The sequence below is a fragment of the Macaca mulatta genome, chromosome 20 (genome assembly GCF_049350105.2).
Source record: "Macaca mulatta isolate MMU2019108-1 chromosome 20, T2T-MMU8v2.0, whole genome shotgun sequence".
In the NCBI taxonomy this organism is placed as follows: domain Eukaryota; kingdom Metazoa; phylum Chordata; class Mammalia; order Primates; family Cercopithecidae; genus Macaca; species Macaca mulatta.
The window spans coordinates 8,111,249-8,127,438 of NC_133425.1; the positions used below are offsets into that span (position 1 = coordinate 8,111,249).

Here is a 16,190-nt window from a genome sequence, read left to right on the forward strand (position 1 = left end):
CTGCATTACTCATATGTGCAATGAAAATGGTGCCAAAACCCAGCAGTGGTTGACTGAAATGAAATGTAAGACCTATTGGGTATTATCCTGAGATACTGCCTAATTGTATGCCTCTTGCTTGGTATGAATGTCCTGGGGTCTCAGAGGTTGGGTGCTTGCAGCAAGCGCAGATGGAAAGTGAAGGTTTCTAAGTTATTTACCTCTTTATTGCTTCCTGCCTCCTTGCTGCCACACCTGTGCACTGCAGTCATTACTTTACCTGCTCAAAATAAGTTTCTCCACTTGCCCTTTTTCCGTTACTGGGAAGGGTCTACCTTTGCAGCTCTCTGTAACTGTCCCTACCTGTTTGAGCTGCCAGACTTCTGCTCTGAGGTGAGCAGCCCAGCTACTGTTTTCATTGATTTATTCTTTAAGTAGTTAAGCATCCCAACTATATATCAAAGCCTGTGCTAGACCCTGGTTCTGGATTGACGAGCAAACTAGTGTATCTGCATTTGTGTAGCTTTCAATCTCTGGGGAGACAGATATTAAAATTACGGTCACACAAATCGATATGTAACTCATGCTCCGCCTTGACCACTCATCTTCTGACTCACCACGAGTCCTACTGGCCTCCTTTCTCTTATTCGAATATTTCGGGCTCTTTTCTACCTCAGGGTCTTTGCACTCACTCCTCTTTCTGGAAAGCTTTTTCTGTGGCACTTTCCTATTCATTCTTCAAGATTTTTATTTTATTTTATTTTATTTTACTTTATTTCATTTTATTTTTATTTTTATTTTTATTTTTTGAGTCAAGTCTTGCTCTTGTCACCCAGGCTGGAGTGCAGTGGTACACTCTTGGCTCACTGCAACCTCCACCTCCCAAGTTCAAGAGATTCTCCTGCCTCAGCCTCCCCAGTACCTGGGATTATAGGCTCCTGACACCATGCCTGGCTCATTTTTTGTATTTGTTTTGAGACAGAGTCTCACTCTGTTGCCCAGGCTGGAGTGCAGTGGTCGGATCTCAGCTCACTGCAAGCTCCGCCTCCCGGGTTCATGCCATTCTCCTGCCTCACCCTCCCGAGTAGCTGGGACTACAGGCGCCCGCCACCTCGCCTGGCTAGTTTTTTGTATTTTTTAGTAGAGACGGGGTTTCACTGTGTTAGCCAGGATAGTCTCGATCTCCTGACCTCGCGATCCTCCCGTCTCGGCCTCCCAAAGTGCTGGGATTACAGGCTTGAGCTACTGCACCTGGCCCATTTTTTGTATTTTTAATAGAGACAGGGTTTCATCATGTTGGTCATGCTGATCTTGAACCCTTGACCTCAGGTCATCCACCTGCCTCAGCCTCCCAAAGTGTTGGGATTACAGGCGTGAGCTCCCACACCTAGCCTCAAGCTTTATTTTAGCTCCCTCCTTCTCAGGGAGCCCCCACCTTGACATCCCAGACTAGAATGGCAGCCTGCCCAGCTACTCCCTGACAGTCTGGCTGATCATTTCCTCCACTGCACTTACACACCTGTTAATATCTTGTTAAAGGTACGTGTCACAGGGCAGAAATTTTCTCTTCCTCATGTCTTACCATTGGCACCTAGAATTGACTGGATGCCAAAGAGACATTTGTTGTGACTAGAGAAAGACTCTAGATGCTATGGAATATTAAAATGAGCAGACTTAATTTGGATGGAAGGTTCAGGGAAGGCCTCTGTGAAGGACAAGGATTGAGGTTGCTGGGTAGGTAGGAATTAGATAGGAAGAGAGAGGGAAAGTAGCGGTGCAGACCGAGGAGACAGCATGAGCACAGCTTGAGGAGGGGAGGAACCTGGAAAGTTTGATGAATCCACAGATGAGTGTGTCCAGAGTGATGTGACAAGGGGCTGGAGACATCAGCCTTGGAGGCACAGTAGGGTTTGGACTGTGTTGTGAGTACACTGGGAAGCCACTGGAGGAATTTAAAGGATGGAGGTATGTGATCCAATAAATATTTTTTTTCATTTTTATTTTCTTGAGGCGGAGTCTCCCTCTTTTGCCCAGGCTGGGGTGCAGTGGTGTGATCTCACCACACTCAGCTCACAACCTCCACCTCCCTGGTTCAAGCGATTTTCCTGCCTCAGCCTCCCGTGTAGCTGGGATTACAGGTGCCCGCTAGCATGCTCAGTTAATTTTTATATTTTTAGTAGAGATGGGGTGTTGGCCAGGCTAGTCTCGAACTCCTGACCTCAAGTGATCTGCTTGTCTCAGCCTCCCAAATTTGCTGGGGTTGCAGGCATGAGCCACCACACCTGGCCCTGATCCAATAAATATTTTAATAAGATTTCTTGGGCTATTGCGAGAATGCTTGTTTGGGAGGAGAAGGGTCAATGGATGCCTATAGCCTTGCCTGGCACAGAGAAAGCACTCAGTAACTGTCTATTGATGAATGAATGAAGGAATGAATTAGTGAATTAACAGGAGATATCAGTAAGTGATTTGTTCTTAAAAAGAAACCTTGCAGAAACTTGAAGGTTTTTGTTTGGGATGACTAAGCAAGGGTAGACAGATTGTTGTCACTCATAAATCTCAATAATGAGAATTATAAAATTTAGAATAATGCTGTCTTGCTAAATGATATCTGGAGTTAAGCATCCTCTCTGGCCTGCGACTGCTAGCGAGACATAGTTGCATTTACTCAGGTGACTCTGACTCCCAGAGTCATTCTTAAATGTTTTCTTTTTCTCCCCATGGTGTTTGTGACTTCGTTCATCTGGAAGTCAAGTTCATTTTGGCCAATTAACTTCAAAGGACTGGCTTCCCTTATAAAGATGGCTCCATTAGTGAACACTATGGACTGAGATCCGCAAACACGGCTGCTACGCAAGTTCCCTTTCCGCATCTTTGTGAGTTTCAGTGTCCAAAGCTAGCCCTGATACAGGCATAGACTCCTTAATATTTTACTCTACATAATCAGGGCAGGAAAAAATGTAGGATTAAAGTGACACAAGCTTCAGAATCACATTAACTTCTGAATTTCTTTTTTTTTTTTTTTTTTTTTTTTTTTTGAGACGGAGTCTCGCTCTGTCGCCCAGGCTGGAGTGCAGTGGCACGATCTCGGCTCACTGCAAGCTCCGCCTCCCGGGTTTACGCCATTCTCCTGCCTCAGCTTCCTGAGTAGCTGGGACTACAGGCGCCGCCACCGCGCCCAGCTAATTTTTTGTATTTTTAGTACAGACGGGGTTTCACCGTGGTCTCGATCTCCTGACCTTGTGATCCGCCCGCCTCGGCCTCCCAAAGTGCTGGGATTACAGGCGTGAGCCACCGCGCCCGGCCTTAACTTCTAAATTTCAGTGCCTTAACATAATTTAAGTTTCTATCTTCTTGGCCGGGTGTGGTGGTCACACCTGCAATCCCAGAACTTTGGGAGTCCAAGGTGGGAAGATCACTTGAGGGTAGGAGTTTGAGACCAGCCTGGCCAACATGGTAAAACCCCATCTCTACCAAAAATACAAAAAGTAGCTGGGCATGGTGGTGCCTGCCTGTAGTCCCAGCTACTGGGAGAGGCTTGAGGCATGAAAATAGCTTGAACCCCAGAGGTAGAGGTTGCAGTGAACCAAGATTGAGCCATTGCACTCCAGCCGGGGTGATAGAGTGGGACTCTGTCTCAAAAAAAAAAAAAAAAAAAAAAAAAAAAAGTTTCTATCATGTGTAGCTCTAAATGAGCGTCCTAATGGATGGACAGTTCTACTCCATAATGTGATACAGGGACCCAGGTTCCTTCTGTAGGTGGCTCCACCTTCATGGTTGCCAAAGAAAGAGAGGATCACATGTGCTGAGCCTAACATGATACAGAGCAGCACCTCCACTCACATTCCATGGGCCAAAAGTGTCATCTGGTCACATCTAACTGCAAAAGAAGCTCAGAAATACAGGCTCTGTCCCTGGAGGAGAAAAGAAACTACTGTTAAATAGCTGACTCAGCTCTGCCACAAAACGCCCACTACAGAAATGGGAGATAATCATGCATTCCTTTTCCACAATTTACGATATTTAATGGGTGAACCATTAATACGTCACTGGGTAACATTATTGAATATGTTAGTTTTTTTTATTTTCCTCATCATTTCTTGAAAAAGAAGTTGTCTGACAGTTCTAACTTCCCATCTGGCTTCTTAAAATCTGTTTTACAAACAATGAGATAGTTAAGGGTTTTCAGCTCTGCAGTTGAATTACCCCAAAGAAAGAAAGCTGCTTTTGAAGTTAGAAACTGAAACAGCAGCAGAGGCAACCAGAAACCCCATAGGGTTTTAACCTTGTTTTGTCATGTTTCTCAACAAACTCCTGATATGTTTGGGGATTCTGCTTAGCTCTGTGCAGAGGTATCTTGATTTCTGTATCACTTCAAACCTTCCTTCTATGTGAGTTAGCCTTAGGGTATGACCAGGAATGACACCTTCAAATGGGAACCTTTTGTGCCTAGAGAAATCAAATCATCTTTCAAAACTTGGCTTAAGGGGGGTGTATCTTCCATGAAGCTCTTAACAGACTTTCACCCCACTTCGGGGGTGACAGTTACTTTCTTATGCCCCTAATTTATTCCATGTAGACTATGATAGCTCCCCTGCTATAATAACGTCATTCTTCGCGTTTGTTTTCTTAAAGTATAACACCAGTTCATTACAGAGTATTTAGAAATTACAGGTTGTTTTAAAAATGAAGTAAAAATTATGTTTGAGTCCATAATGCAGAATACCTACTGCTGAACCACAGTGCCTGTATGGTTAGATTGAGAGCCTGTTGAAGGTAGGCGCTGTATTTCCCATATGTCTTCATCATTGAACCAGCGTCGCCAAGCAAAGAGTCTGACACACATTACCTCCATATCAATAGAAGGGTAGAAGGAAGGCTGGAAGTGTGGAAGGATGGATGACTCACCTAGCTTCTCAGAAATGAGCACAACCTGTTTACCCGGCTTTTACAGTAAGCCCAGGACAGGGTAAGGATGAGTTGAAAATGATACATGTTGGTTAACAATAGCCAGAGCAGTACTGAGAGTTCCCTTGTTTGCAAACAGTTCAGTTTTAACTTAGTCAGGAAAGCTGGTTTTCTGAGTTTAAATAACTGTAATCAGGTTAGGTTGTACTAGGTAACATACAAACTGTGGGTCTCCCTGTTTTAAGACTTGCATTATTGCTCATTTGTCTGAGTGTGCTGCTAGTCTGTTCCACGAGGTGGTTCAGGATCCAGGCTGCTTCCATTTTGTAGCTGTGCTACCTGGCTGACTCTGATAAGGAGGTGAAGTCAGAGTTCTTCGGCTCTCTGCAATGGAAGTGACTTCTAATCATGGTCCACCAGCTAGAACTGATCACCCAGCCTCACCCAACACCAAGAGTATTTTGAGCCACTAGGAAGGAGATGAGAACTAAATATGGATGCACACATAGTCTACCAACATAAGCACGTCCTCTGCAGTACTACTGGGTAACTGGGGAAGACTACAGTAAAAATGGTTTAGCATGTGAGTACTGGGCTCACACTGATTTTGAGCCTTTGCTGGGAACGATTTGTGCAATCTTGGGCACGTAGCTCAATCTCTCTAAGCCTCACTGCCTCATTGAAAATTGAGGATAATAATAGTTTTAATTAAATAATATGCTAATCACTGAATGTGGGCATTGTGCAAGTTCAGATGAATATTAGTTATCTTTAAATGTTCATGAATACTTAAAATAATGGTCATTATTACAATCCTGCTATCATTGCTAGAAGTGGTAGTACTCCACTTCAGACCAAACTGAAGACTGGCTGAAACCAAGAAGAGGCACTGAAAGCATGCCCAACAGCAACGTGACCGTTTACTGTCACCATGGCTACACCAGGAAGTTACCACCTCTTTCCATGGCAACACCAGGAAGTTACCACCCCTTTCAATGGCAACACTGGGAAGTTACCACCCCTTTTCTGTTTTTTTTTTTTTTTTTTCCCATTTTACTTTAAGTTCTGGGATACATGTGCAGAACATGCAGGTTTGTTACACAGGTATACATGTGCCATGGTGGTTTGCTGCACCTATCAACCTGTCGTCTAGGTTTTAAGCCCCACATACATTAGGTATTTGTCTAATGCTCTACCTCCCCTTGCCCCGTAGCCCCCGAAAGGCCCCAGTGTGTGTTGTTCCCCTCCCTGTGTCCATGTATTATCATTTTTCAACTCCCATTTATGAATGAGAAGATGTGGTGTTTGGTTTTCTGTTCCTGTGTTAGTTTGCTGAGAATGATGGCTTCCAGCTTCATCCATGTCCCTGCAAAGACTGTTAACTCATTCTTTTTTATGGCTGCATAGTATTCCATGGTATATTTGTGCCACATTTTCTTTATCCAGTCTATCATTGATGGGCATTTGGGTTTACTACCCCTTTTCTAGAAATGTCTGAACAACCTGCCCCTTAATTTGCATGCAGTTAAAAGTGGGTGTAAATGCAACTGCAGAACTGCTTCTGAGCTGCTACTCTGTACACACTGCCTATGAGGTAGCCCTCTTCTGCAAGGAGCAGCCCGTCTGCTGCTGCTGTGCACTGCCACGTAAATAAAAGTTGCTGTCTAACACCACTAGTTTGCCCTTGAATTCATCGTTGGGCAAAGCAAAGAACCTTCCCATGCTAAGCCCCAATTTGGGGACTTGCCCATCCTGCATCAGTAATACATTTGCTCTGCATCCTCAAGGGGCCTCAATTAGTGCCATACACATGTACATGCCTCCAAAGGGTATATGAAAATACTCCATTCTCAGCTTTCTCAGGTGCTCCAGTCATACTCTGAAGGAAAATCACACTGAGAATCTCACCCACACAAAAATGATTCTTCATTATTAAATATCATTCAAGACTGTACACCGGTTTTTGATTTTTTTTAAGAAAAAATAAGGGGAGGAGTGTATCCATCATTTTCTTTTTTTCTGTATTTTTGAGACTGAGTCTTGCTCTGTCGACCAGGCTGGAGTGCCGTGCTGTGATCTCGAGTCCCTGCAACCTCCGCCTCCTGAGATCAAGTGATTCTCCTGCTTCAGCCTCCCAAGTAGCTGAGATTACAGGCATGCACCACCACACCCAGCTAGTTTTTGTATGTCTTGTTGAGACAGGATTTCACCATGTTGGTCTGGCTGGTCTTGAACTCCTGACCTCAAGTGATTGGCCTGTCTTGGCCTCCCAAAGTGCTGGGATTATAGGCGTGAGCCACTGTGCCCCACCCATCATTTTCAACATAGCTGCCTCAGTCTGAAAGTGATAACTCCTCACTCTACTATTAACCCCACTGACTCCATCTGGGCAGAAAGGCTAAGGTTAGGTTGTCAGCTGTGTCACTGCTGTGGAAACATTGACAGACTCAATAAACGCCCTGAAATTTAACATGCCTCTGCTGTCTGCTGAACAGCTCTGGGCCCAAATAGGTTTCTTTTATTATGGACGGAAAGGCCAAGTGAAATTTTAATCAGACAGACAAGGAGTGTATCTGAGAACACTGAAATGCCAGCCCTGCTGGTATTTCCACAATATTGAACTTGTCTTTCCGGGACCTTGGTAGCTGTTTCAATTAGCTGTGAGACATACAGCCTGTGTTTTTGCAAACTCTCCTATTTTTAATTAAGATGCTGTTCACTGGGATATTAGAAGGCACAAGATTCTTCTTGTAATATGCAAACTATAGAAGAGAAAATTAAGCAGTTGAAGCATTTAGATTTAGAAAGTGAATCGTACTCATAGCCAAAATCATAGCACTTGATGTACTCATAGCTCTAATCATACCACTATTCTTACTTGATATTTAGAGTATTTTCCCCCTCCCCTCCCATTCTCTGGATTTCTTGACTGTCAATTGCATTATCATATATATTTGCTTTAACATATGATGGGCTTATTTTCCTGTTTTCCTTTTAAAATAATGTAATATTTGGTATAAACAAAATAATATCTGTAGTAATTCTGGACACTGGGAAGGATAATAAAACAAAAATCCATGCATTTACTACTCAAAAATTACAACATTTATCAGTGCTATTGAATTGACTTGCTTGCATCTTGGTGAGTGGATTTTTTCATGGAGATAATCAAGCACCATTTTGCCAGTTAAGGTGCCTAAAAACACCATGAATCACTGGCAATTCTAGAATAAAAAGAGGTCTTTCTTTCTTTAAGCTTTGTCCATCTTTTAGTCACACAGAACACACTGAAAGACCTTCTGAAAAATGAAAAGGCAACTTGAAGGGTGTAAGGGGTTGCAGGGCTGTCTGTGACATTCATTCATTCATTCATTCATTGATCCCTGTATTTAAGGATTCCTGCATTGGTTCCTCCATTGCTTCATTAAATATTGAGTATGATCACAGTCTTCTTTAAACTATGGTTAGTAGGATTAACTGCTATCGTCTGAACGTTTATGTCCCCCTAAGTTTGTGTGTTGAAATTCTAACTCAAAGGTGATGGTGTTAGAAGATGGGATCTTTGAGAGGTGATGTGGCTATGGGGCATAGCCCTCATGAATGGGATTAGTGCCCTTATAAAAAAAGAAAAAAAGAAAAGAAAAGGCTTGAGGCTGGTCAGTGGCTCATACCTGTAACCCCAGCGCTTTGGGAGGCCGAGGCTGGTGGATCACGAGGTCAAGAGATCGAGACCATCCTGGCCAACAGGGTGAAACCCCGTCTCTATTAAAAATACAAAAATTAGCTGGGTGTGGTGGTGTGCACCTGTAGTCCCAGTTACTTGGGAGACTGAGGCAGGAGAATTGCTTGAACATGGGAGGTGGAGGTTATGGTAAGCTGAGATGACGCCACTGCACTCCAACCTCGGCGACAAAAGCGACTCCGTCTCAAAAAAGAAAAAAAAAAAAAAAGAAAAAAAAGGTTGAGAGACTCTTCACCCCTTCAATCATGTGAAGTTAAAGTTAAGGGTATCTATGAGGGAGGTGGACACTCACTAGACACCAAATCTGCCAGCACCTTGAGCTTAGCCTCCAGAACTGGGAGAAATAAACTTGTTTTGTGCAAGCCACCTGTTCTTTAAAAATTTTTAGCACCTGTTTTTTTAAAATTTTGTTATACATTTGCTTAAGTTCTTTGTACACTCTGGATATGAGTCTTTGGCATTTTGCTAGCAGCCTGAATGGACTAAGACAATGATTATGGTAAGATTTAGTTATAAACGTTATAATAATGGTCAGTTATCCTGCCCTTTATACTCGAGTTCTGTTGAGAATTCCTTGTGAGGTTTGATAAGGACATTAGATTTTGTTTACATGCTCATGGTGTTAGACAGCAAACATGCATTCAAGAATGTCAGACAGGGATAAACTGGGAATAGCCTCATTCACACGAAAGAGCCCAAAGGTGTGTTAATTGACATCCTGTTTACCACAATTTTTTTTTCTTTTGTTTGCTTGTGAATAAAACCCTCATGTAGCCTGAGTGGAAGGGGAGAGTCATTAATGCCGTAGAGCTTGATGATTTTCTGAACAACCTAACCTCAGGCTAATGAGGCGAGTATTACCACAGGCCCTTTCTCCTACGAGCTGTCCACCCACAGATGAAGAGCTAATTTTACTCTCAAAACTCTCACAAATGCTTTTGGTTCCTGCTGATGCTTGAGTAGTAAAAGAGTGCCTTAAGCCCTTTGGGGAAAATGGTAGACGCAATGTCAGGGCACGTGAACCTTCGAAGAAGTGGATGTCGTCCCACCTCTACCCACCTGGGCCATGTAGCTTAAGGGTTCCCTTCTCAAGCCAGTGAACATCACTATCTTCATTTGAATGTTCTTTAGGTAGAATATTTTAGCATAAAACATTGCAGCTGAGTGTTAGCTATTTGAATAGTCTCAGTCGAATAATCTCGTGGACATGGTATCATTCTGTGGTATATATTTTTCTCTAAGGAAATAAAAACATCTATCTTAATTATTTTTTTCTGATCAGAGCAGACAACACATGCCTATCTTTGGAAAGACAAATACTTTGTTCATCTATAGAGAATAAATTTTCTCCTTATTTAATCCAACTACTTGGAGATTATTCACTGCTTGGGCAAGTTTGCTGACCTTGCTCTGTATTTATATACGAATATGAATGTGTGTGTTTGTGTGTTTAGAAAAACCAAATTGGATCATACATTTTTATCCTGCCCTTTTCAACTTGATGAATATCTGTATCATCTTTTTAATGGCTCTGCGGTGTTCCATTGTATGGACATACTTTATGTATCCAGTTTCCTGCTGATGGACATTTAGACTGTTTTTTTAAATCTATTTTTTTTTTAAATTTTACTTCAAGTTCCAGGATACATGTGCAGAATGTACAGGTTTGCTACATAGGTATACATGTGTCATGGTGGTTTGCTGCACCTGTCAACCCGTCATCTAAGTTTAAAGCCCCGCATGCATTAGGTATTTGTCCTAATGCTCTCCCTCCACCTTCCCTCAATCCCCCGACAAGCCCTGGTGTGTGATGTTCCCCTCCCTGTGTCCATGTGTTCTCATTGTTCAACTCCCACTTATGAGTGAGAATGTGCAGTGTTTGGTTTTCTCTTCTGTGTAAATTAGCTGAGAACGATGGTTTCCAGCTTCATCCGTGTCCCTGCAAAGGATATGATCTCATTCTTTTTTTATGACTGCGTAGTATTCCATGGTGCATATGTGCCACATTTTGTTTATCCAGTCTGTCCCTGATGGGCATTTGGGTTGGTTCCAAGATGTACTATTGTAAATAGGTTGTTTCTTGTTGTTGTTGTTGTTTTCAAAACTGAACACATTTTAATCATATGATTCTCAGAGCAAAATTTTCTGTTACAGTGGATGTCTCTTGAGTTTAAAGAATGGATGAAAATCTCTTTGTTTCTGTGCACCTTTTGCAAAGTTGGACAGCAGTATCAAGTTAGCCAAGGAAGGATGTCACACAGAGTGGCCATGGTGGTCTGATGGAGGAAATAGTAGTTAAGAAAACACATATTCCAGGGAGGAAGAAAAATATACTTTACCTTTTGTATAGCCCACTCTTATTTTCAGTTAATAAAGCTTTGGTCAGACATGGTGGCTCACGCCTGTAATCCCAACACTTTGGGGAGGCTGAGGTGGGCAGATCACGAGGTCAGGAGATCAAAACCATCCTGGCTAACACGGTGAAACCCCTTCTCTACTAAAAATACAAAAAAATTAGCTGGGCATGGTGGTGGGCACCTGTAGTCCCAGCTACTCAGGAGGTTGAGGCAGGAGAATGGTGTGAACCCAGGAGGTGCAATGAGCCGAGATTGCACCACTGCACTCCAGTCTGGGTGACAGAGCGAGACTCCGTCTCAAAATAAATAGATAAGAAAGATAAAGCTTTACAGGTAGTTCCTATTCACATATGAATTAAGTTAGTAGATTTAGGAATGTATCCTTCACTATTCTGTTCCATGCCAAAAGAAATAACAGAAACAGGATATGACCCTTAGGTTGAGGCTCTCCTGAACTCACTGTTCCCTCAATACCTTCATATCCCCTGGATTGTGCTTCAGTATCTAAGAATACAGGGGGAAGAAGTACCAGAATTCTCCACTGTCTCATGGAAATCACAAGGCTTGCTTGGGTCATGTGTAAAATTCACTATTAACAAAGAATATGGGATTTTCTGTCTGAGCCTTTCCCCAACAATCTTTCTTTATTTTTCTCTCTCTCTCATTCTCTCTGTGTCTCTGTCTCTCTCTCCCCACCCCCAAATCCCCCTCTCTATTTGAGCCACCGTCACATCTTCCCTGCATGGCTTTTTTTTCTCTCTCCTCCATCCTTGCCCCTACAGTCCATTCCCCTTATAGCTTCTGGAGGAATCTTCTTTTTTCCTTTTCCTTCAACTTTTAAGTTCAGGGGTACATGTGTAGGATGTAAAGGTTTGTTACATAGGTAAATAGGTGCCATGGCAGTTTGCTGCACAGATCATCCCATCACCTAAGTATTCAATCTGGTGTTCATTAAGGTGTTCTTTCTGATGCTCTCTCCTGCCCCTCAACAGGTCCCCATGCCCGTTGTTCTCTCCCATGTGTCCATGTGTTCTCATCATTCACCTCTTATGAGAACATGTGGTGTTTGGTTTTCTGTTCCTGTGTTAGTTATCTTCCAACTCCATCCACGTCTCTGCAGAGGACATGACCTTTTTCTTTTTTATGGCTGCATAGTATTCCATAGTGTATATGTACCACATTTTTTTATCCAGTCTTTATCATGGATGGGCATTTAGGTTGAGTCCATGTCTTTGCTATTTTGAATCGTGCCTGCAATTAACATACATGTGCACATACCTTTATAAAAGAATGATTTCTGTTCCTTTGGGTATGTACCCAATAATGGGATTGCTGGGTCAAATGGTATTTCTGCATCTAGGTCTTTGAGGAATTGTCACACCATCTTCTGCAATGGTTGAACTAATTTACACTCCCACCAACAGTGTAAAAACATTTGCTTTTTCTCTGCAACCTTGCCAGCACCTGGTTTTTAAAAATTTTTTGGTAATAACCATTCTGACTGATGTGAGATGGTGTCTCATAGTGGCTTTGTTTTGCATTTCTCTAATGATCAGTGATACTGAGCTTTTTTCCTATGTTTGTTGGCCGCATGTATGTCTTCTTTTGAGAATTGTCTGTTCATGTCCTTTGCCCACTTTTTCATAGGTTTGTGTGTTTCTTGTACATTTGCTTAAGTTCCTTGTACACTCTGGATATTAGACCTTTGTCAGATGGATATATTGCAAACATTGTCTGCCATTCTGTGGGTTGTCTGTTCACTCTGATAGTTTTGTTTGTTGCACAGAAACTCTTTAGTTAGATCCCATTTTCAATTTTCGCTTTTGTGGCAATTGCTTTTTGCATTTTTGTTATGAAATCTTTTACCATACCTATGTCCTGAATGGTATTGCCTAAATTTTTTTCTATGGTTTTTATAGTTTTGGGTTTTACAGTTAAGTCTTTAATCTTTCTTGAGTTAATTTTTGTGTATGGTATAAGGAAGAGGTCCAGTTTCAATTTTCTGTGTATGGACAGACAGTTGTCCCAGCACCATTTATTAAATAGAGAATCATTTTCCCATTGCTTGTTTTTGTCAGGTTTGTCAAAAATCAGATGGTTGAGGGTGTGCAGTCTTATTTCTGAGTTCTGTGTTCTGTTCCATTGGTCTTTGTGTCTGTTTTTGCACCAGTGCCATGCTGTTTTGGTTATTGTAGCCTTGTAGGTAATCTTCTTAAAGCATACATTTTATCAGGCCACTGTCACTTACAACCCTTCAGTGGTTTCTCGTTCTACAAGGAAAAAATTTCAGAGATCTCACCAGAACGTTCCAGGCCTTGATTCTCTGACATGGACCCATGTACCTCCTTCCTGACCCCCATACTTGACTCGCACTGGTCTTTTATCAGATCCTCCAACAAGCAAGGCTCTTTCATGTTTTAGACTTTGTACCTCTTCTTTATCCTTCTTGGGATCATCTCAGTCCCACCTGTGTATGGCTGTTCCTTCTCATTCTTTATATCTCACTTTAAATGTCATTATCTTAAAAAGGCAAACCTCAACCTGCCACGGACAGCAAATGCTTCTTCCTCAGGTGTTACGGATAAACTAATGCATCTATGCATCTCTGTAAAATGTACCTATGCACCTGCTTCAGGCCATATTTGTATTCCTCAACAAGCACATCACAGTTGTAATCTGTGCCCATTCATATTTCTCTGCCACTAAAATACAGGCTCCATAAAGGTAAAGTCAGTGTTTTCATGCTTATATCAGACTCGTTGCCTAGCCCAGAGCCTCTTACACGGTGGCCATCCAATAAATATTTGTTGAAGACTAAAGACTTGGGAAGGGTGTGTGCATATTTTCAGTCTGTGCCATAGCTTTTACCTCCTGTTACGTGAGTTGGCCCGATGATCCCCGATTCTGTGTCATCAAGAAGCATGGACACATCACAGTTCTTGACTCACTTAACAAAGGGTGGCCTCCCAACAGCAAGCTGTATTCCTGAAAACCGGGCCTTTTCCAGTAAGCGCATGGATGACGAGAAACAAGAGACTGCGGTTCGCTGTGTTCTACCAGAAGACAACTGGGTCACAATCAGGGAGAGAAAAATAAGACCACAGCAAATGAAACATAAAACGTGTAACGTACCAGACAGGGGAGGAACCAAGGGAGCTGTTCTGGAAGCTGCCGCGATGCAAGATTGGAGCTACAAATGTGGAAATGCACAAAGACCTTTGCCCCTATGAATCATGTATTGGGAAAACAGCGGAGCATCTACAGACGTCAAATAACCAATAAAATTTCATGAATGGTAATGTTCGCCAGTATCCGAGAGAATAAGACTGACCTCTCCACATGATCTGCTGACAAAATTAGGTCATTTGTCTTTGATAGGAGATGACCACTGTCTTATTTTTTATTTATTCATTTGTAAGCAGCTGCTTTAATAAGCCTGCAGGATCTTGGATGGCATGCTCATAAGTTCTAGTAAAGCCTGGAAGAAAATTACAGAGGGAAAGACTGCCTCTAAATTACCCTAGAAAAAGAAGAAGAAAAAAAAAAAAAAAAAAAGAGGTGATGGCTACGGTTTTACCGTGTCTTTGGGGGCAAAGTGATTTCCTTCTTTCTGTGTTCTTGTAGGGGAAAAGGGGAAGGTATTAAATCCCACAGCTGCAAAATAGATTCATTTCTGCCTCTCTTGGAAGGTGAAGTGTCTTTCCTTCCCGGAGAACTTTATCTTTCCTCAATCAGTCCCGCTCACAGATGGTTCATCCACTCCTGTCTTGCAGCTATTTTTTTTTTTTTTTTAGACTGAAGTGCAGTGGCCGGATATCAGCTCACTGCAAGCTCCGCCTCCTGGGTTCACGCCATTCTCCTGCCTCAGCCTCCCGAGTAGCTGGGACTATAGGCACCAGCCACCTCGCCTGGCTAGTTTTTTGTATTTTTTTTAGTAGAGACGGGGGCAGGTATTAAACATGGCAACTCAAGCCCCTACTTCCAGGGACATAATATGGGTCATTTAATACTGCATAAAAACAACATTTCATGATATACAGTGTGTATCTCTCGTGCCTTTCTAGGTTGGCTGGGATTTGCCTGGCCTAGACTGTGCTCGTTTGGACAGCTCTGCTTCATGCTGTGGGTCCAGCCAGACTTGTGTTCTCACAACTCCAAGTGGGTCTTCAGTCTACTCTGTGTGTGCACATTCTGGGGCCGGGTCTAGGGAAAGCAGCCATCTAGACTGCTTGGTGCTCCATGGTCATCTTCACCACAATGGAGAGCCACAGGGGGTGAGCTGGAACCCTACCACTGTGGCCCACATTTTATTGACCAAAGCATGATACGCAGCTGATGTCACAGTCAAGGCGGAGGGAAGTGTGGTCCATGGTCAGTCGCTGAAACGTCGCATGGCAAAGGGAGTGAATACAGGGGGTGTGAAGAACTGAAGAATTGTTGCCAATAGTTCAGTCGACCACAGCGTAACTACAAGAGGCTGATACAGTTATTTGACAGTGATCGTCGAGACTAGAACACCCATCAACCTGTGAATGCTTACACATTTGTATTCTGTTTGCAAACAGTCACATATGGCTTAGAAATTAAATAAAACCTAATCATTTTACTATGAAAAAAATTATTGCCACCAAGACTTCCTTTTTTTTTTTTTTGAAATGGAATCTTGCTCTGTCACTCAGGCTGGAGAGCAGTGGCATGATCTCAGCTCACTGCAACCTCCACCTGCTGGGTTCAAGCAGTTCTCCTGCCTCAGCCTCCCGAATAACTAAGAATATAGGCGCCGGCCACCACGCCCAGCTAATTGTTGTATTTTTAGTAGAGACAGTGTCTTACCATGTTGGCCAGGCTGGTCTCAAAGTCCTGACCTCAAGTGATCCACCCACCTTCACCTCCCAAATTGCTGGGATTTACAGGTGTGAGTCATTGTGCTCGAACTAAGACTTTCTAATGCTGTATTACCCCACAAAGAGGCTGACCACAGCCTCCTGGTGGGGTGATACAGCAAGTGGCGACACCATGGTGAGCTGCGGCCCAAGACCACTCAGAGGGGGTCACTTCACAGTCACAGCTGGTTGTGACCATGTGGGAAGGTGGGCATAGTATGGCCAGGCTTTCTCATTGGTCTAGAGAAGTCTGGCATCTGCATTTCTTATGAGTGAAATGTACCGTTTTTGAATGTTAGTCATGAATACAATGTTTTCTGT

General features: G+C 42.8%; 1 protein-coding gene and 2 long non-coding RNA genes across 33 annotated transcripts in view; 2 read left to right on the forward strand and 1 right to left on the reverse strand.

Moving 5' to 3' along the window:
• The window catches only part of RBFOX1 (RNA binding fox-1 homolog 1), a 2,485,711-nt gene that overhangs the window by 1,608,738 nt on the left and 860,783 nt on the right, over positions 1-16,190 (forward strand). The gene's annotated exons all lie outside the window — the stretch shown is intronic.
• LOC144337898 (uncharacterized) overlaps positions 1-16,190 on the forward strand; it is a 103,110-nt gene that overhangs the window by 32,293 nt on the left and 54,627 nt on the right. The gene's annotated exons all lie outside the window — the stretch shown is intronic.
• LOC144337906 (uncharacterized) lies at positions 5,910-14,543 on the reverse strand. Its single transcript, XR_013411547.1, has 2 exons — positions 11,045-14,543; positions 5,910-7,061 (listed from the first exon to the last, which is right to left on the reverse strand). It is a non-coding gene; the product is annotated as an uncharacterized LOC144337906 (long non-coding RNA).